Genomic DNA, 20708 nt, shown 5'->3' on the forward strand with positions numbered 1-20708 from the left:
TTAAGTGCATGGTTATGCATATACAGTGTTGACAGTACTAACATTAAAATTCAACGTCTTATACCTTTTAAGATTTTTCATTGTTTAAAATTCCAATCATTAGAATATAGCCTCTTCTATACTTTGTTTAACTTCATATCATTTATAGAGGCTATGTGTCTGCTTATACAGATCTACCCCCACAGTAATTCTTGTTTAGTCTTTTATATAATATAGTAATTATGCATATGCTGTTCAAAAAGTGGGAATTCTATAAGCTTACGAATATTGCTATCATCAGGAATGTTTGTGTCCATATCTTTTCACTTACATATGTAAAAGCACGTATAAAAATTTTATCACTGCTTCTAAATGATTTTGAAGTTGCTAGACTTTTCAAATTGTCCAGAAATAAGTTGCCATAATTTACACTCCTATCTAAGAGTTCTACTATTACAGCAATGCAGCAAAGAGCTGTTCTGCCCCTCTTAGGCTGAAAATTACCCAAAGACATCCTTCCCAGGACTGCTTCAGCTTGCAATAGCAATCCACTGACTAGGTATCCCCTATCCCCCACCTCCCTCTCACTCCAGGTATGGCATCTTTCAATGCACAAGCTGCACAACTGTCCTTGGTGGCCCCCTCTGGTAGGCTTCATAACAGCACCCATTTGCCTTATATGTGCCATCACATGTTTTTATTTTTGCCTTTCTGGAAGATAAAAACAGTATGTATTTTAATTTTTAAAATGAATTTACAAAGAAAAAGCAACTCTTTACTTTTTCATGCCTTAGTTTCATAAAGTAGACTCAGTAATTGAACATTTATTGTGTGCCTGGTACTGTGAACAAAATGCAAAACTGCCCTGTATGGTGATTGTGCAGTGTAACTACTATTTGCACACAGGTCTACATATTTTTAAAGTCTATGAATATGCAGATTTTAAAGTCTCTTAATTTATATTGCTGTTGAATATCATGTGTATTGTCCATACTTTAGACTGAAAATCAGATGTCTTTCCACTGAAATTAGTAGCAGTATAGTTTCTATATTGAATTTCTGTAATTGTTTTGCTTTCTTCTTTAAGTGTTATTTGGGGAGTACTTTTTCTAACCATCACCTATATATACTTTTGGATCCATTACTGCTCCTACCTAGTTATCAATTGCTATCTGAATAATCACTTTACAATACATAATAACATATACATACATTTTTATTTTTCATTTTGCCTTTAAATTATTACTGTCACCTGTATGTATCATTAGTAAACTCCTTGACCTCGATTCTAGTCTAGGGACACTGTGGCCATGTGAGTTTGCTTTTTCATTGTGAGATCATCAACTTTTCTGTAAATCCTGCAATTGGTCTTAGCAACTTTCATGCTCACCACATCTATGAATCATCTTGGAATAGTGGTCATCAACTTTCTCTAAATGCTGATTCCATAAAACTTGAAGTTAACTTTAATTTTGGAAAGTTAGTTTATTTTTTTTTTGTTCTTTGAATTCATTGAGCCCAGTATTTCTTTTTTTCCACAACCCCAGTGAATCTGTGGCCATGATATTTTAAGTTTCCATTGTGAGTTCATCATTACCCCCAACATTCAATAGGTGCCCAGGAAACTATCAGGTATACAATGTCTCAGATCCATCTTAACCAAGGGTAATCATTCTTTCTCTTCAAGGTAATGGATACATATACAAATATATGTAATTATATATATATTTATAGAACTTAGAATTATTTATTCAATTTTATTAATTATTGAAATGTTCTGTTGGTCTAAATACTGGTACACGCCCTGACAAGTATGTGGGTGAGTGGCAAGCTCTTGATTTCATTTTAATCCTAGAATTATATTTATTTATTTATTGTTTACTTAATATCAGAAGTTGGTAGAGAGGGACACAGGAGAATAGATACTGTGAGTTAGTTTGGTGGTTCACTCCCCATTCTGTAATGACCAGGATTTAGATTGCTATGGAATACTGAGCTGTCCTTTCCTAATGATATATAAATTATATATATATATATATAATTTTTGAAAGTGTAGCTCTAGATACAAACATCTTTGTTTTAAAGTTTTCCTGGTTATTGACAGAATTATTTTATTTACATTCCTTAATTTTTCTTATTTTCTCTTTTAATGTATACAAAAACTTCTTATATGTACTTGTCACATTGTTACCATCATGTAACTGAGTTCTACTCATGACAATGAAAGTATAATCTATACTGTAACTGGTACACTTCTCTGGCATATTTTGTCTTTGAATTTATTTCTTTTTATCTTTTTTCATTTGAAAGGCAGAGTTACAGAGAGGGAGAGACAAAGAGATCTTCCACCTACTGGTTTACTCCTTTGATGGTTGCAATAGCTGGGGCTGGGCCAGGCCAAAGCCAGGAACCAAGAGCTTCTTGCAGTTCTCCTCATATGGGTGCTGGAAGCCCAAGTACTTGGACCATCTCTTTCTGCTTTCCCAGGACCTTAGCAGATATCTGTAGCAAAAATGGAGTGGCTAGAACATAAATTGGAACTCATATGGAAGGTTGGCCTCACAGGCAGAGGCTTAACCTGCTATGCCGCAACACTGACCCTTATTAATTTGTTCTGACCATCTATGTATATGACTAGCAACCTAATGAAAGCCCATCCTAGAACCAAACTATCAGTATATTGCTTGACTTTTACATTTAAAAGTCATCAGCATACTCAAAATTGTGTTAATTTTCTTTTAGTCATTATGGAATACTACACAGTGATAAAAAATGAAATCTGGTCATTTGCAACAAATGAATGAATCTGGAAAACATCATACTTAGTGAAATAAGCCAGTCCCAAAGGTCAAATACCATATATTCTCCCTGATCTGCGATGACCACTAGAGTAGCTAAAAGGCAATCTGTAGAAGTGGAATTGACACTTTGAGAAGCAATGACTTGAACAGCCCTCGTCTTGACTTGAGGAACAGTTTTTATTTCATTTTATTTTTTTCTTCTTAAAACTATTTGTTGAACTCTACTTAATATAGAGTTAATCATATGTGTATAAAGTCAATTGAAAATATATCTCAATAAAAAATAAGAGTGAGAATATGAGAGAGAGGAGGAAGTTTGTAACTGTAAAGCTGTATAGTTTTTTTTTTTTTACAGGCAGATTTAGAGAGAGAGAGAGAGACGTAGAGAAAAGTCTTTGTTTTCCATTGGTTCACCCCCCCAGATGGCTGTCATGGCTGGTGTGCTGTGGCCAGCATGCTGCACTGATCCGAAGCCAGGAGACAGGTGCTTCCTCCTGGTCTCCCATGTGGGTGTAGAGCCCAAGCACTTGGGCCATCCTCCACTGCCTAATTTCAGTTAAGTATAATGAGAAAATAGTAAGCAGATATTAGATTATGGGAGATATTACTTAGTCATGAATTAATAATAAAACCCTAGAATAAAAATAAGTCAAAAACCAAATACCTTGGTTGGTGAATTGTAAATACAATTATAAAATAATTGATAGCAATATTATCAAACATTTCCAGAAAATTAAGACAAGGAAAAATTTCTAGTTGATTTTATGAGACAAGAAGCACCCTGAAAAGAAAGTCAGGTAAAGCCACTAGAAGAAGGAAACCAAAAATCAATATCTCCTGTGAATATTGATGCAAAAAATTTGCACAACATAATACCAAAATAAACACAACAGTTTATTTAAAAGATTTTACACAAAAGCTTTATTCTTGTTAAGCAAGTTGAGTTAAACAGGTGAAAATAAATCATTGCAATAATGCCACATTAACAGACTGAAGGGAAAAATATGATCCTTTAAATTGATGCAGAATAAAAGATTTGTCACAACATGCTTTCATGATAAACAGACTCAACAAATTGGTACTAAAGGGAAACTATATAAACACAAAAAATGTCACTATATGAAAAAAAAAATCAAAATTACCATCAACCATATGAAGTAAAAATTTTTTAAGATCAGGGACAAGGTAAAAATGTCTACTTTCTTTTAATTTTAATTTTTTTTTTTACTGGCAGAGTGGACAGCGAGAGAGAGAGAGACAGAGACAAAGGTCTTCCTTTTTCCGTTGGTTCACCCCTCAATGGCCACCTCGGCCAGTGCGCTGCAGCCGGTGCACCGCACTAATCTGAAGCCAGGAGCCAGGTGCTTCTCCTGGTCTCCCATGGGGGTGCAGGGTCCAAGGACTTGGGCTATCCTCCACTGCACTCCTGGGCCACAGCAGAGAGCTGAACTGAAAGAGGAGCAACCGGGACAGAATCTGGCGCCCTGACCAGGACTAGAACCTGGGGTGCCGGCACCACAGGGGAGGATTAGCCTATTGAGCTGCGGTGCCAGCCAAAATGTCTACTTTCAACATCTGTAATCTACATAGTTCTGGGAGAACGAACCAAAACAATTACTCATAAATGAAAACACACCCAAACTAGAAAGAGAGATGTCTATCTACATATGCGTGCACACATATATTTACAAAGATAAGCATGTCTATTAATCTGCATTATGGCATAGATAATTTGAAAATCTTCAGTAATCATCCAATTGTTTACAAGCTGGTAATTAAAAAGTGGTTAACATGTGCATTAGATTATGCAGAGTGCCTTGGAGCCCACAAGGATGGTGTGGGAAGATCTGTCTTGAGGCAATAGTGGCAGGCACATGGGCTGTGGAGAGACACAGCATCTGTGGATGTTGGACTGGACAGAGGACCTTGGCAGCATGGCAGACGTGCATCTTCACTGGTAATCTTCAAAGTGAGTTGCACGAGAAGGATCTTGAATTCTTATTCTACAAGAAGGGCCACATCTGGGAGATGGAAGTCAAAAACCAAAACACTTTGTGTCCTTCACCTTCATGAGTTTTGAGGACCCTGGAGTATACAATTTATGGAATTAATGATTGAGATGATGGACAAGTCAGCTTCAGGTGGAATGCCCTCTGCTTACCAGGTTTGGGAGAGTTGGCCCCATAGTGGAAGGGATGGGCTGTCTCTAAGATATGATTTCTGAGTTCTAGATTTAGGAATCCTTCCGTCAGGAAGTTAGCAGGAACTACAGAATCACATGCAAGAAGAGGAAGTGTCAGGGAATTGTGGCTTAGTAGGTTAAATCTCCCACCTGCAGCATTGGCATCCCATAAGGTTGCTAGTTCCAGTCCTGGTTGCTCTATTTCTGATCCAGCTCTCTGATAATGGCCTGGGAAAGCAGCAGAGGATGGCCCAAGTGCTTGGCCCCCTGAGCTACATGGGAGACCCAGAAGCAGCTCCTGATTCCTAGCTTTGGATCAGGTCAGCTCTGGCATGCTTTGATATGGAGAGTCACAGCTCAGCTCTGGCTGTTGTGACCATTTGGGGAGCAGATGGAAGACCTCGCTCTCTCAGTCTCTCCCTTTATCTGTAACTCTGACTCTCAAATAAATAAATAAATCTTCAACAGGGAAGAAGAGATGTCTGTTATGAAGATGAGCAGGGGATAGAATGGAGATTATCAAGTGTCTTAGAAAACAAAACACAGAATATGTCTGGGGTAAATTGGATAACACTAAATTCTGCTCCTGTGGGAGTGTAACTTCCTGTATCTGAGTTTATTCAGAGAGAAGCATCAGCAATGGCTACTCACTGTCTCTCAGGGACAAGGAGCTGTGACTCTCCAGAGCAAAGCAGGCATTCCCCAAAATACTTCTCTTCTTCAAGGCTCTACTAACATAGGAATTTTTTCTTTATTTATTTTAACTTAGTTTTTCCTCAGAATGTGCTATCAAGATTGAAAATTTAGTAGCTTAGGAATTTCTTTTTAGATTTTTTAAGGGAATAAAAAGAGGCTTACATAATTTCTACAAGGGCTATATTAGTAGAGTAGTGAAATGTTTAAATTTCATAAATTGCAGTTTTGGTTCAGAAACAAGTACATTTTTCACTCATAATTATGGAGAAAATAATCAGTGATGTGTCTTTTGTGGATTGCTTTGCTATGGACATCAGCATTACTGTGACTTATTTGACCATGTCTTTGCCCACACTTTTTAAAAAAAATTTTTTAACTTTCACCAATTTTGCAAAGCATTTTCTGTCCTATGGCTTCTCACTGTATTTATTTTGGATTCTTCATCATACTTTACTATACATTGCTTAATAAATACTTTAAATGATCCCTGATCATTTATTCAGATAAAATTTCTTCAAAGCATGTACATAAGAATGCAGGTTGTGAATTGTCATAAGCACCTAAAATTACTGAATGCAGACTTTCTTCTGAAAAATAAATATATATAAAAGGAAATGTTTCATGGGATTCAAAGATGGTTGAATAGGGAAAAGAGGTGCTGATTCTGACCAGAGGAAAATAGCAGAAGGAAAGCAGAAGAAATGTATTACTAGGAGAGTGTTGGAGAGAAGTTTGCAGTGGAAATTCTACAGAAAGGAGAGGAATGCTGTGGAGCAGCTTGAACAATAAAGATGCAAAGTGAAGACATCACACATAAATCCCACAGATGGAGGCTTGAGGAAATACCAGGTTCTAAGAATAAGGTGAGGGCACACTGTGGCAGCTTGTGTCTTTGAATACCAGATTGCTTTGTACCATTTCATTACTCAAATTGACACTTATTTTTCTTTTCTAAGGCTGTACATATGACTAAAAAAAGTATAAAATTTCACATCTACAATTGTTACAACTGAGGGGAGGGGAGGAGGAGGGGAGAGAGGGGAAGAGAGGGAGAGGGAAGGGGGAGGGGAGGGAGAGGGGAGGGGGGAGGCATGCAGGGGTGGTAGGGACCCAAGCACTTGGGCCATCTTCTGCTGCTCTCCCAGGAGCCTGAAGTGGAGCAGCCAGGACTCGAACACTTGAACTGGCACCCACAGGGGATGCCATGATGCTGGTGGCACTTAATCCACTGTGCCATGATGCTGGTCCCCTTAGGAACTTTCTGAAGTGACACTCCACTGCACCCCTGCCTGGACAAAAGGACTATAACAGGATGGAAAAGCTTCAGCAAAAGTGTTACATGAGCAGCCAAGTACAGGTGTCTGCAGCTACAGGTGCATATGGTTACTTATGGAGACAAACTGATACTCAGGGAGCTTCAACCCAAACACAGGAATTGCTCAGATTCCTGGCTTACCTGTCCATTATGCCTAACATCTGTTTGCGAATGTCTTGAGCTTGGCGCAGGGAACGAGCCTGGATAAAGTTCTCATAGCACCAGGGGATAGAGAATTTGTTATTCTTCCAGGAGTTGTACACAGCCAGCAGAATGAGGTGGTCCCCTTCAGTCTGCTGAGATTTGGCCTTCTTCTGATCTTTGAGGGCTTGTTTATCCTGAAGAGCAGTCGCCAGAAGATCACTTTCCACCTAACACTTACTCACTGAACATCCTGCAGTTTTAGGGAGTCCTCCACACCCTGTTAAAAGTGTCCATAGCAACAGGATGACTCCCCCCAAGTCCATGGCCCCACTATCTGAATGTGGGCCTGAACTCCCTACCTTGGGGCGGTAGAAGACGTTCTGCACAGACAGCATGGACACGATGGTCAGCATTTCCTCATTGCACCCCAGATACACAGACATGATGAGCATTTTGCACAGCCTGGGCTTCAGAGGGAACTCTGCCATCTAGAGGGAGAAGAAGAAACTGCAGTTGCTTCCCTGTGGAAGAGTCGTGTGGAGCACTCACAGGTGGACATCCTGGGTGTTTCCACCTTTTAGTTATTACGAACAACAGTCTCAGGTGTAGAAAACACTCCTCCAGAATGACGACTCATACAACTCAACAACAAAATGATAAACAACCCAATTAAAAATAGGGTAACAGGGCCAGCACTGTGGTATAGTGGGGTCACTGCTTGCAGTGCCAGCATCCCATGTAGGTGCCAGTTAGAGTCCTGACTGCTCCACTTCCAATCCAGCTCTCTGCTGTGGCCTGGGAAAGCAAAGGAAGATTGTCTGAGTCTGGGCCCCTGCACCAACATGGGAGATCCAAAGAAGGCTGCTGGTTCCTGGCTTTGGCCTGGCTCAGCTCTGGCCATTGCAGCCATTTGGGGGAGTGAACCAGTGGATAAAAGCTCTCTCTCTCTCTCTCTGCCTATGCCTTTCAAACAAACAAAACAAAACAGGCTGGCACCCTGGCTCACTTGGCTAATCGGCCTGCGGCACTGGTACCCTGGGTTCTAGTCCTGGTTGGGGCGCTGAATTCTGTCCCAGTTGCTCCTCTTCTAGTCCAGCTCTCTGCTGTGGCCCGGGAAGGCAGTGGAGGATGGCCTAAGTGCTTGGGCCCTGCACCCACATGGGAGACCGGGAGGAAGCACCTGGCTCCTGGCTTCGGAGCGGCGCAGCATGCTTGCTGTAGCGGCCATTAGGGGAGTGAACCAACGGAAAGAAGACCTTTCTCTCTGTCTCTCTCTTTCTCTCACTGTCTAACTCTGCCTGTCAAAAATAAAATAAAATAAAATAAAATAAAATAAAATAAGTAAATAAAAAATTTAAAATAAGGTAAAGGTTTGAATAGCCATTTCTTCAAAGAAGATACACAAATGACAATGGGCATGGGGCAAACAGACCACACAAAGTGTGACAACGTAGGATGGCTGTCTTCATCAGAAAAATGTTGTTGCTTTCTTTCTTCCCTGTTGGCATTGAGTTCTCAACAATGTTGCAGTGGGTTTGTTTCTGAGAGGAGCAGCGTGGTGGGGGCAAGAGGCGTGGAGTCAACACACAGACTCCGGGAGTCGGGCAAAAGCAGGCTTGAAAAAAAAAAAAAAGCAGGCTTGAGGCGAGGGGCCCGCAGACTTTTATTACAGTTGGTACAATAGCTTATATAGCCAAGACCAGCCAATCTGGTCAAGGGGTGGTCTATGCCCCAACCAATTACAGCCTGTTGCCAGGAAGTATCCAAAGCCATCCAATCACAGCCTGTTGCGAGGCAGGCTCCGTTGCCAGGTGGGTTTCAAAGCCATTCCTGAGTAACTGATGCTTGCTTGCCAGTGGCCACCTTGGCATGGCCTTCTCATTCCACTACATTTCCCCCTTTTCGTTTATTTTTGAGCAACAGGAGGCATGATTCTTGGCCATACCATTGTTGACCCCGTTTCCATGTGGTCTCCATACGCAGCTGTGCCTGTCTTAGGTTGTCCCCCAGGGGATCTTACCCGTCATTGACTAACCAGCACTCAAATCGAGAGACCACAGGATTGCTTGCTCAGATAGGGGTAGGAATGAGGAATAATGGTTATCAGGAATGGCATGACCGCACACAGGCTGTGGGCCATTGGAGTGGCTGACCAGAGCTAGTGGGGTACACAATGGTAACAGATGTGGCTTTGGGCAGTTTCTCAGGGTAGGATGATAGGGCAGGTGCATCTGCTAACAAGGCGGAGTCTCAGTCTTGTTCAGCTGGTTCTGGTTGGCTGTCAGTTGCAGGCTTGATGTTTCTGGCTGGTACCCAAATGGGCTGTTCCGCATTCTCTGGAAAGAAACAAGCATATCCTCGACCCTTGGTTAACAGAAGCCTTTTTACAGGTGTTGGAATCCAGGGCTTGAATTTTGCATACACTTTGACATTAACAGCAAACATGCTGATGGGATGGGGTCTAGCAGCTGTGCTGAGAGCTTGGGGTGCCCGAGGACTGCCACAAATGTGGGATCCTCACTGAGTGCAGATGGGATGACCTTGCATGAATTATTGTGTAGAGGTCCTCTTAGTTCATCCCATGGGTATGTGGGGGGTGGCTGACTAGGCGTTGCTACATTGTTTGCTACATTGTTTTTTTCACTGTCCGAGCTCTCTCTCCCTAAGTTATCAACCATTGTCTGTGAGACAGGGACCTGGAGTGTCAGGCTCCTATCACTCACAGATTCACTATCTTTGATAATCTGCACAGGATTCTGAGAGGGGGGTATCTTTCCCATGTCTGAGCACTTAAGAGCGGCACGGTACGCCAACTCTAGCCAAAGGAAAGACACGTACAACACTGCTGCCATAACAAAGCAAATTCCTAGCACCTCAGCTGTTGATGGCATTTTGCAGGAGGTTTCCCTATGCTAGACAAACAGATAATGGTGTATCAGATCGTACGTATGTCCTGTGCTTAGTGGGGGACTTCCTTGATTCGTTAGGTCAAGGCCGTATGCCCACACGGTGTCTCTGGAGCGTCACCTCTCTTGAGTGAGGGAAGATGACCTGGTTCTGAATTCTGGGATGATCAGTCCCTTATGTGAATTCACCGGCCGAACCGAAATTAAAAGGAGGAGCCGAGAAGCGACGTACGCTTCCGGGCGGTGTGTGCTAACCTCGGGTCTCTTAGACCGAGGACAAGGACAAGGAAAGGGGTGTAGGAGGGGGTTCTGTGCTCACCCTCACAGAACTGAACAGCACACAGAACACCAAGGGGCCTACTTGCCGAAATCCAGGGGGGACCTCACCGAGTCCGACACACTGTCTCTTTCTCAGTCACGTTGGCATGCCAGATGTTGCCATTGATTTCTCAACAATGTTGCAGTGGGTTTGTTTCTGAGAGGAGCAGCGTGGTAGGGGCAAGAGGCGTGGAGTCAACACACAGACTCCGGGAGTCGGGCGAAAGCAGGCTTGAGGCAAGAAGCCTGCAGACTCGTTTATTACAGTTGATACAATAGCTTATATAGCCAAGACCAGCCAATCTGGTCAAGGGGTGGTCTATGCCCCAACCAATCACAGCCTATTGCCAGGCAGTTTCCAAAGCCATCCAATCACAGCCTGTTGCCAGGCAGTTTCAAATCCATCCAATCACAGCCTGTTGCCAGGCAGTTTCCAAAGCCATCCAATCACAGCCTGTTGCCAGGCAGGCTCCGTTGCCAGGTGGGTTTCAAAGCCATTCCTGAGTAACTGATGCTCGCTTGCCAGTGGCCACCTTGGCATGGTCTTCTCATTCCACTACACTTCCCAAATAAACCTGGCAGAATGTATGTGTGGGGAACGACAGGCCGGCCACTTGCGACAACCATTCCCTGCAGCTGGCGGTCATGTAGCCTGGTTCACTTAAAAACAACGGACTGAAGTACATCCTGGTTTTCATGCAAGACTCAAACTGAAACAATAGTTTGAGGATGCACATCCTGTTTTTCATGCCCATTTTTAGTAATCGGGCTGTGGACTATATAAGAGGGATGCCTGGGGAGAACGAGAGAGGAAGGAGAGAGGGGAGGAAGGAGAGAAGCAATAAAGAAAAGCTGAAAAGTGCATAAACGTCGTGGATTCTTGCTTGCTATATGGATCTCGGTCTTTTCGGGGACCCACTGATCTCCGACATATGGTGCCATGACTCGGATGCGAATCACTGATGGGAGAAGTAAGAAAATTCAAATTTGAAATGTCTATAGACGGGAGTCTAGGGGTAAACCTAGGAGATATCCACGGAAACTCAAAATGGGAAACGCACCATCGGTGGTAAAAATGAGGGTGCTAATAAACCACCTTCTGAAATCCATGGGGATGCCTGTGAAAGTGGCTGCGATCTGCGCATTTACGAGATCTGTGCCAGAAGTTTCGCCTTGGTTTCTAGAGAATGGCGACCTATAAGAAAGCCAATGGCGAAGGGTAGGCAGACAGTTAAGAGCTTCAGGGAAGCCACAGGAGATTCTCAGATTGTGGCAAGTCATTGATCAGGCCTGATCCATTGATCAGGATGATTCAGAGCCAATAACGCGCCTACTCAATGAAGGGGCAGAAATATTAGATGAGGTCCACCGAGCCTCACAAGCAGGAAGTCAGCATGAGGATGAGAGGGCCTCAGAGAATGGAGATGAAAGGGTGTCCGAGGATGGAGACGAGGAGAGACCCCCACCCACGGCTCCTCTGGTTCCTTCCTTATATCTGGAGATCCTGCCTGGCCCAGGGATCTCTGCCTGTTCCTGTAAGTTTGCCAATTTAAGCATGCAGGAGACTTACGAATGCCGTTCTGGGAGGGGGAGATTTCCTCTTCTGGTCAGCAGCTTTAGGGAACTGGCCAGACATCAGGCTGCAGTAAAGTAAAGGAGTTCCCCCATGTTGCTGCAAACTGGCCACTCTCATTCTCTGCCGCTTTGTTTCAGATGTGTTTCCCTGTCCTAAGCAATGGGCTCCTATGCTGATGACCAGCTCTTTTCTGTGCTGCTATAGTTAACTTATCTGAGAATTTGCACGTGTCTTGAAGGTTTCGTGTTTTATTGAATTTGTCTGTCTTTAATGTTTGAGTGACTACCTAACTCTAATCAGATCTAGCCCACAGCCTTGGTTACTAGTTTTTGGCTGAGCGGTTTGACTCTCTAACAGTTTAAATTCTCAAGTGGAGTCTAACAACTTTGGGACTTCCAGTAGGATCCCTGGAACTCTCAAAGAATGAGACTCTAAATTTGTTAAAGTAACAACTGTTTGAGTCAATTCAAATTATACAAAGTGTATTAAAATGTTGTAAGTTATAAGACCCCTGCTAAAAGTAAGACCCCTGCTAAAAGTAAATATTAAAATAATTCTAGCAAGGGTTAAAAAGTTTGGCTGCTGACAGTAGCCATTCCTTAAGATAACTGTGTCTCCACCTGCCTGCAGAATAACCTTGGGAAACTGCCTTGTGAAGCTGCTCTGTGTCTGTGTAACTGTCTCACGCGATAACACTTGCAGGAGTCCGGAAAAGAGTTACAATAAGGTTCTGTGACTGAAAGGGCTAATCAAGAGACAAGATGGGGGAACTAAGGTTAACACTAACCAAATTTTTACTTCTGTATAATGGCTAAGCTTGTAAAACATGTGTTATTTTTAGAGAACAAAGAAGAACGAAAAGTCTCCAACCCCTTATCTTGTGACATACTAAGGTTTTACTGTTCTACTGCCATCCTCGTCCTTGCTTGCTTTAGCTGATAAGAAGAAACTGCCCGCGACCCCCATCCCAAGCCCCTTACCTAGCAACCATTAACTTACCCAATAAAATGCTAGTAACCTGTAGCTTGCCCAATAGGATTGTAACACAATCAAATATGCTAATACTGTGGTTTTTAGTTTTAAATACTCTGTAAGCTATTGTTGGCCGCTCTCTCTCTCTGCATCCTACCAGAGGGTGCTGCTGAGTCGGCCCATTTGCAAATGTAATAAACTTTCCTCTTGCTTTTTGCATCGATTGGAGTGGAGTCTGTGTTTCTGGGGTCCGGTTTGTGGGTTTGTGGGACGCCTGCTTAAGGGGTCTTACATTTCTTGGTGCGTTGGCCGGGAACTTGGACTCCAGATCCACCCTCCATCTCCCAATCGGAGGTAAGTCTTTTCTGTTCTGTGTATTTCTGTGTGTTTTATTGTTTGTCTGTACGGGCACTAGGCGTTCGGGCGCTAGGCGCCGAAAGAGTGGAGAGCCAGTAGTAGGCAGGGACAGACGTGTTCAGGACCCCTGGCTCAAGCCCTGGAGGATGCTCCAGCGGTGTTCTGGGAGAGGCTGGCTAGGCCGCTCTCCCACCTGGCTGGGAAGAAGGGAAGGACTTCGTCTCCCTCCTTCCCCAGGAGAGGCTGGCTAGGCCGCCGCTCCCATCTGGAATTTTGGTTTCAGTTTTGTCTCGTTCCATTGTTGCGCGCAGTGTGTTTGTGTGTCTTTTGATTGTGTTCTGTGTTATAGTTTATTTGCCCTTTGTCGTTAACATGGGACAGGGACTGACTACACCTTTGAGCCTCACTTTAGATCATTGGAAGGAGGTCCGAGAACGGGCCCAGAACTTGTCTGTGGAGGTGCGGAAGAAAAATTGGACGGTCTTCTGTACCTCCGACTGGCCAGCCTTCAATGCTGGGTGGCCACGGGATGGAACTTTTGACTCTTCTATTATCTCACAGGTCAAGGCTATAAAGACTCTATTACAGATGCAGGAAATAGGGTTAAAAAAAGGTGAGCCATAGAACAGTTCATTGATGCCATAGGAATAGTCAGTCCTTGGTTCGCAGAAGGAGTCGTGGATGAGCAACATTAAAATGTACTCAAAAAAGATTTAAATGTGCATTTAAAAAACAAAACAAGCCGTGACAAAGGCTGGAAAAACTTTACTGCAGATGTAGAGGATAGGGTTAAAGAAACAAACCGTAGAGCAATTTATCAGCGCTGTTAAAAAAATTTGTCCTTGGTTTGCTGAAGAGGGTGTTGTAAATAAGAAACACTGGGTAAAAAAATATATATATATAAATCAGTGTACACTGGACAGCCCTCACCCTGTATTTAAATATTTTACTTAAAGTAAATGTTACCTGTTGTAAAACTAATATTACTATGTAAAATGAGAAATTGTGGTAACAAAGTGTCCGGACTACCCATTCTATTTTTGTATTATGTGTTAACTCTACCCTATTATTAATAGGAATGCTTGAACAGATTATGCTTGGTTTGCTTTACAAAAAATTGTAAATCAAAATATGCTACAAATAGTTAAGATTGCACAAACCTACAAAAATGTAACAATTACAGATGGTAGTAGGCTACTATCATTATGGCTAAATGGTTGCCCACCGTGTTCCATCCGCTAAAAAACTTGTTGTCTTGTCAGAAAGAAATGTTGCAAATATTTAATGAGACCCGAATCACCAATTTCGGAGTAATGCAAAGTGTTGGCGCATTTGTTAATTGGACTGTGTGCACCTCAACATGTCTGTTTAACAAGTAACAGTGCCTCAGATCTCCATGCCATGGGATTGTCTAGCCAGTTCTTAGGCTGTCTGCAGCAGCTTGAGTTGTTGTATTAAAATGGTACTGTTTTTTTTATGTCCCTGACATTGGTGCCCAAGAAACTAGTTCCCCCTCAGATATGTTTCAATTTATCCTTAAAATGCCTTAAATATTATTGTGTTTGCTAAATGTATACTTGTATAAAAAAATTTGTATTGCATTCTTATAATGTGTTAATTATGTCTACCTCTCAATGCAACCCTAGGGCCAAACGTAAGGAGCCACCCTTGTCCTTGGGGCTTTGAGAGGGAGCCAGAGCCAGAACCTTAATCCATTAACCCTTTCCAACCTGATGGGTTTTTCTCTTTGCAGTTAATGGAAGCCTAAGTAATGGTTCATATGCTGATGTCTAGTTCTTTTCTGTGCTGCTGTCCCTGACTTATCTGATGAGAGTGTTCCTTCATGTGCCTTGAAGGTTTCGCGTTTTTCTATTGCCATTATGAGTCTTGAATGGGAAAACTGCAACGCAAAGTTGTTTATGTTGTTTATCTGTTTTCAGTGTTTGAGTGATTACCCAACTGCTCAGAAGTGTACTAATTGTTGGCTAAACCGCTTGACTCTGACAGCTTAAATTCTAAACCGAGTCTTCCAACTTTGGGCTTCCAGTCGGATCCCTGGAACTCTCAAAGGATGAGACTCTAAAATTTGTTAAAGTAACAGCTGCTTGAGTCAATTCAGATTATGTAAAATGTATTAAAATGTTGTAAATGGTGTCAGACCTATGCTGTATTCATGTTTTTGCTTTCCAGCTAGAGTGGTCTTATAAAAATAAGAATAAATTCTGTGTATACAAGCCTTTATGTTGTTAACATTGGTTCAGAAAATTAAGTTAATGCCAAAGCCCTTTGGTTTGCTTGGTAGCTCACTTGCTCGGTTTTACATGTCTTTGATATGCTTTAAACATGTTTCTCTTAACGATAAAGATCTTTTCAAAGTTGTGTCCATGTTTGCTGTCCAGGAGGAGTTATTCTTATGTTGCTTAAAAGCATGAAAATGTAATTTTGACTTTTAATTCAGATAATGGTGTGGTATTCAGTAATAACTCAGTGTCTTAAGCCATTTAGGCATCAATGCTAAGCAAAATGTGGGAAAATGTATTGTACTTTTCACATCTTAAATTCAATAAGAGAGACTGTTTAAGTTTGTTAGCATGTATTCTCATAAATTGTCCATACATGACAATTCAAGACTATGTAAAAGTAACTACAGGTATAAAGTTTCAAAAGGTGTAAACAAGTCATAAAAAGTTTTAAAAGGTTTACAACTTTAAAATTGTGTACAGAGTTTTCTTTAAGTTGAGTGCTAATGAAGTCTGATCTTCTGTTACAACAATGAGGTTTTTTTTTAAAAAATGTGCACTAATGTTAGTAAATATCTGAAAATGGTCTAAGTTTTAAAATCTGTTTTTGCAAAAACTGTAATGTCTATTTTAACAGTGTCTGCTTAATCGGTTGCTCTGCCATTTCTAGAGTTAGGTCCTGTAAGCTCTTTTTGACTCTGTTAAATAGTTCTGAATTATGTGAACCCTTATGTTCAAGGTTTTTATTTCTGGTTTATTCGACAAACAAGAGACATAGAATTCATGTTCTGCCAAAGTAATCTATTGTGTACTCTACTGTCTCTGTTAAGTTCAGATTAATGAAAAGCATTGTTAAGTATTATAATCAGATCTGGTTTAAAAGTGTAAAAATCACCCTGACTAATGAATGGCTATCATTTCAGGATGTTAAGGAATTCTATTTTGACCAGATAAATGATGCTAAACTTCAGCTATAAACGTGTTTCTTTCTAGCTGCTCCAGTCTCTGGCTCAGAAGTCAGATCCTTTAAAGAGGGACTAATGAAGTCTCCGTCCAGCTAATGCTGAACAACCAGGCATTGCTAGTTCAAATGTATTGCTAGTTTAAATGTGGATCAAATGGGAGGTCTAGCCAAAAGGGAGAAAGTGTTCCAGAGGAGACTTAGAGATGAAGGGAGATGGTTATGCGGCAGGTGCTAGAGAACCAGGTTCCAGGAGTCCAAGAAAACTCTAGTGTCCACAGGCTACACGGTGAAAGCCCAGAAGCCCAGGAAGTCAGTCTGGAGACCCGACTCAGCTGCCTCACTTCTCCTCTTTTCTCTTCCAGAAGGGAAGTTACTACAGTTCTGCAGGACTCTCCACTGTGATGTACGGTTTGATCCCCAGACCTTATGTAAGGAATGGTTGACCTTTTCTGTAATAATGCCTGACCACAGTATGGAGGACCAAACAGCATAGCCAGAATAAGAAGTTAAGCTATGAAATAATGTGACAGCTAAATTGATTTTTCAGTGTACGTGGTAAATGGGCAGGACTCCCCTTTTAGACCAAATTGAGGGATAAATAGAAGGTTGTACTGATAACCTCAAAGTATGCAAGCAGGTCACCACAGTTGATCTTACCTAAAAGGTCATAGTTCTCCTCATGGGCACGGTCTTAACTCGCAGAAAAATACTAGGTGTCAGAATTTGCCCATGACTGTAGTTTTTTTTTTAGCTCACCCTGATATTAAAGAAATCAGGGTTGGGTTGAGCACCCCCTTGACTGACATAGAGGCTGCCTCCTTGGTCTACTTTATTAGAGACCAGGAGAACGAGGAGCAAGCTAGCAGCAGGAGCGATATAAGGATGGGCAACAGGCCAATCAATGGCTTTCTGCATGGTGATCCGCCATCAAGGAGACCCAGCAAGGCCAGTGCACCCCAAACAGCACCTGTTGCTGATATGAGGAGCCAGGGCATTGGGCAAGCAGCTGTCGTGACAGAAACTGCCTTCTGTCAGCTCTGCCAAGAGCATGGCCACTGGACACGGAACTGCCCTGGGTGTCGAAGGACTCCTGGTTCAGAACCGCAGACCTTGTGGCCCCGAGCTAAAAAGCCTTTAGCTCTGCCCAGCCTCTGCCCAGCTTCTGGCTCCAGCCACTGCTATTGAGGGGATGGCCTAGGGTCAGTGAAATGCAAGTTGCCTATTTCTACCAGCCTCCTATTAAAGCTCTCCTCCTAATCCAGCCAGGTAATGCAAGTCAACAGGGTGCCTCCCTTAAAGGAGATTCACATCTCTTGCAATTCTCTTCCAGCACCCCCTGGATAGGTCTGGGCCTCACACACCCAGCCAGGCCTTAAACGTCTATCCAATAGTATTAAGCTTAGAGAAAGTCCTCCCTGCCAGTTCCTAAAAACAGGACTTTCAGTAACAGCTAACTCAGATAGTCCTGCACCTATTTGGACAGGTCCTCACTGAGGACTTAAAGGGACTATCTCTTGAGGGGGGTGCACAATAATCCATAATGTAGATGATTAAATGTAAATAATTTGTAGTCTGTCTCCTTTCCCAGTCTGAGGCTCTAGTCTAGAGTCTTAACTTCCTAGCAAAACTAGCTACTAGGTATCTGGAGGAAAACAAAGCATTGCTAGTCCATTAGAGTGTTAATTATTTAACCCTTATCCTCTCCCCTGGGGAGAGAAAACCAGCCCCAGAGAGGATATGGGCCATGCAGCAAATTCCTACTTCTACAAACTTCAGGCAGTCCCAGCTTTTCTCTATCAGGTTACAGGTTCCTAGATACAGGGAAATAGCACAGTTCCTAAACCAGGCTCTTAACAGGCAGCCAAAGCAGAGCCCCCTCCTTTGGGGGAAAGAGCAAACCACAGCCTTCGCTCAGCTAAAGGATGCTATGGCTAAAGCCCCTGTGCTAGGACTGCCAAGCCCAGAGAAACCCTCCCAGCTGTACATCACTGGGAGGCAGGGGAGCCGCCTTAGGAGGGTTAACTCAGGATCTGGGACCTGTTAAGCAACCTGTGGGCTACTTTTCTACACTGGGACAAGATATCGCCCTTTATACCTCACATCAAATAAATTCTCTATTAGAGCAAAAGGGCTCTCACTGGCTCACAGATAGTAAAATACTAAAGTATCAGGTCCTCCTTCTAAAAAACCCTCAGGTAAAAATAAGGCATAAACCCAGTTACTTTAATGCCAGTTCCAGGGGAAAGTGGTCCCCTCCACTCCTGTACTGAGGCTATAGACTTGATCTATGCCAGCAGAAGGGACCTAAAAGACAGTCCCCTGACTAATGCAAATAAAGTTTGGTTCACAGATGGAAGCAGCTTTGTCAGACAGGACCTGCTTCTCAGAGTATGCAACAGTTACAACATGGCACGTTATTGAAACGTGCTCTGCCCCCAGGAACTTTTGCTCAGCTAGCAGAACTAATTGCCTTAACCAGAGCTCTAGATCGCACAAGGGATTTTTAAGGCATCTTCACTCTGCATGGAGACCTTAGTCTTCTGGTAAGGTAAGAAGAGCCAACCAGGCTCTATGGAAAACATCAAGTATAAAAATGTGTGCTTGGTAAGAAAGGTTTAGAAGGAAAGAGTGTTGTGGGTAAGAAGGGTTAAAAAGAAAAATAAGGAAAAGACATGGTTTGTAAGAGTAACTTTATCCTGATGGCTAGTTTAGACTGAAATAAAATAAAAATGGTAAAATGTTTAAAGTAAGTTAAAGAGGGTGTGTGAAAGTCACAAAAGGTTATATATATATAAAAAAAAAGTATTAAACATACTAACTGCTGCTCCAGGGGGTATCTGTGCCATGCTCCAGGAAGAATGTTGTTTCTGGGTCAATCAGACTGGACAGGTACAAACCCCAAATTTGTACTTTTCCTGGACAATTCCAAACAGCTCCAGGGCCAGGCCAAGCAGGGCTGGGAGTTCTGGCCTGAAATCTGGTCATGGAAATCCTGACTATTTCCTCTCCTTGGCCCAATAACGTCTGTAATCTTGCTGCTTCTCTTTGGACTGCGTGTTTTTAATGCCCTTGTTCCTTTTGTCTCTAACAGACTAAAGGCTGTCAAACTCCAAATGGTCGTCAGACAAGGCTTCCAGCCCATTCCATTGGACGACCTGAGCAGCCCTCTGGACTGAGCAGGACAGTCTTTCCAAGGCCACTGTCACACACCATAAGACAGATAGCAAGAGGAAATACCCAAATCTCCCTCGACGCCCACATGCCAGCTTTGAAGAAGTTATAGAAGACGTAACTCCATCCATAATCCCAAAAAAAAAATTTTGGGTATTCCTCTTGAGGGAAAATGTTAGGTAGGAAGTCAGTTATGAGCTTATGTGTGTGTGACAGGCCTAAAGAGAAGACATCTATATGCATCTGCATCTCAAAGTCATCCTAACAATGTTTCAGGGGAAGCCCAGATTTCGCATCCTGCCTGCCCTGCCCCCTTCTACCTGATAACCTGCCAGGTGGAGGCCCTCACCCCTCCTGCTTCCTGCCTGATAAATTTTCCACAATCTCTCCGGTGCAGCCTAGTATTTGCATCTCAATCACCCTGCTCCCTTCCTTTGTTTCAGACCTTCAAGAGAAGTTTTAACTCAACAATATCAGAGTCTAAGAACAGAGAATATAACAGAGACAGGGGTTAAGGGTGATCCCTAAAATTTTAAGATTAAAATTAGTACAAAAAGAAGAGGAGGGAATATAAGACCCCTGCTAAAAGTAAGACCCCTGCTAAAAGTAAATATTAAAATAATTCTAGCAAGGGTTAAAAAGTTTGGCTGCTGACAGTAGCCATTCCTTAAGATAACTGTGTCTCCACCTGCCTGCAGAATAACCTTGGGAAACTGCCTTGTGAAGCTGCTCTGTGTCTGTGTAACTGTCTCACGCGATAACACTTGCAGGAGTCCGGAAAAGAGTTACAATAAGGTTCTGTGACTGAAAGGGCTAATCAAGAGACAAGATGGGGGAACTAAGGTTAACACTAACCAAATTTTTACTTCTGTATAATGGCTAAGCTTGTAAAACATGTGTTATTTTTAGAGAACAAAGAAGAACGAAAAGTCTCCAACCCCTTATCTTGTGACATACTAAGGTTTTACTGTTCTACTGCCATCCTCGTCCTTGCTTGCTTTAGCTGATAAGAAGAAACTGCCCGCGACCCCCATCCCAAGCCCCTTACCTAGCAACCATTAACTTACCCAATAAAATGCTAGTAACC

General features: G+C 42.5%; 1 pseudogene; it reads right to left on the bottom strand.

Moving 5' to 3' along the window:
* Nucleotides 1-20708, bottom strand: part of LOC133755703 (ATP-dependent RNA helicase DHX8-like) — a 49964-nt pseudogene that overhangs the window by 22501 nt on the left and 6755 nt on the right.

Source organism: Lepus europaeus, unplaced genomic scaffold, assembly GCF_033115175.1.
Source record: "Lepus europaeus isolate LE1 unplaced genomic scaffold, mLepTim1.pri SCAFFOLD_80, whole genome shotgun sequence".
Classification (NCBI taxonomy): domain Eukaryota; kingdom Metazoa; phylum Chordata; class Mammalia; order Lagomorpha; family Leporidae; genus Lepus; species Lepus europaeus.